Raw genomic sequence first — 2105 nt, forward strand, 5'->3', positions numbered from 1 at the left:
TGCCTCTAGAAAGAGCTTAATTGCTCAGGTGCCTTGATTAACTGCCTCTAGAAAGAGCTTAATTGCTCAGGTGCCTTGATTAACTAAACACTGGAATGGGTTACCTAGGGAGGTGTTGGAATCTCCTTCCTTAGAGGTTTTTAAGGCCTGGCTTGACAAAGCCCTGGCTGGGATGATTTAATTGGGGATTGGTCCTGCTTTGAGCAGGGGGTTGGACTAGATGACCTCCTGAGGTCCCTTCTAACCCTGATATTCTATGATTGAAAACTGTTGATATAAAGTATTTGGTGGAAGCTTACAAATAAATGAATATATTTTCAAAACTCAGGTTTGGCTTTTAAGAACAGAGTAAGGTATGTCACTTAGATAATATATTTGTAACCAATAACTCAACTATCTCTAATGTTACTACAATATGGTGTGGAGGTATGTGATTAAAGGGAGTAGGGGGCATGTGATTAGAGATCTTAGTTATTTGGTGCTAGATTGTGCCTACCTCTGTATAAGAGGGGTGAAAGATCAACCATTTTGCCCTCCACAAAGCCTGTGGTGTTCCTTACACAAAGTATGACAGAAGGATTAATTATTTTCACCTGACTAAATCAGGAGTGGCCTGATTCTCTTAGAGAATATTTTACTGTTTCTAACTGATAGCGGCACTTGTACAGAGCCTGAGTGCAATAAAATTTCCCAGGAAGCCAGTGTTGATTTAGTATGTTCAGTAACGAACATTGATGCAGCCAGGAGAGAGAGGGATCTCATTGATCTATGCATCACATTAACACACAAATGTCAAGTGAAGCTGCACTGAGAATAAATTATCTCTCATTTGGCCAATAACAAATACAGGACAACAATTAGCTAAAGGTAAAAGAAAATGAAACTCAACTACAGGGGAAGTTTTATGAGCAGAAAAATGCAACATTTTTCAGAAAATGAAACTTTAGGTACCTCCTATGCATATTTCTCCTTGATTAACATGTGTCACTGAATGTGCAAAACTGATGTAATAAAAACAAAATGTGAAATAAACACATTAATCTCAACAGAAGTCCTAGTAGCTGGAAAAGAAAGGCATTTGACCTACCTGTCTGGCACTCCTATTGCCAAACCCATTTGGGAGATCGACCTGATCTCTCCCATAAGGTTAAATATCACCAAAACACTGTCCTCCTGCCGCTTGCTGTATCAATAAAATCCACACACTATCTGGACTGGTTCACAGGGCAGAATATCAGCCTCAAGGCAGATGGTTAAGAAGCAGGGTACAAACCTCAAAATGTTTGTGAATTGCATACTTAGATTTCACCAACCATGTTGTGGCATTACGCCCCATATTCTTCACAGAGATATTTTTATGATATGATCACGGCATAACTGTGATGTATTTGATACAAGATAAGGCATGTGAGATATCATTGGAAAGGTTATAATTTACTGAATATTATCATCCTATCTGTATGCATGTATCATTTTGGTATCTGAAGTTAGGAATATTGACTATGCATCTATTACAAATATGTTTACACTGAGGGAATGCTCACTAGGCAGAATGCCATGTCACTCTCTGAAGAGCCATTATGGAAAACAGTAGGTCTTTGAAGATGCTAATCACCCACTGACAAGTCTTCCTGGGGATGCTACAAACAGCCTTTGAGTTATGGCTGCTGGGTCATGTGATCAAGTCATCTGAGATTGGACACCATGATAATACTAGTATTTTTCCACTGACCAGGGGTGGGAATCACATATAAGGGCAAAGGATTCCTGCTGTGATGGGTTGGATCACAGAAGATTAATCTATCCCATAGATTAATTAGCAAAAGACACAAAGTTAACAGCAAATCTATGGTGAACAGACTTTGTTCACTCAATTTGGCTTTTTTAATGTTTACTGCATTTTCCTAGTTCTTTGTGCCCCCTCTTTGGAGAAGGATTTCAATTCAGGCCTTGGCTACACTTGCAAGTTGCAGCGCTGGTGAGGGGGTTACAGCGCTGCAACTTACTCGGTGTCCACACTTACAAAGCTCAGCCAGTGCTGCAACTCCCTGTCTGCAGCGCTGGCTGTACTCCTGGTCTGCTACGGGTGTAGCGAATCCAGCGCT

This window comes from Chelonoidis abingdonii, chromosome 2 (assembly GCF_003597395.2).
Source record: "Chelonoidis abingdonii isolate Lonesome George chromosome 2, CheloAbing_2.0, whole genome shotgun sequence".
Taxonomy (NCBI): Eukaryota; Metazoa; Chordata; order Testudines; family Testudinidae; genus Chelonoidis; species Chelonoidis abingdonii.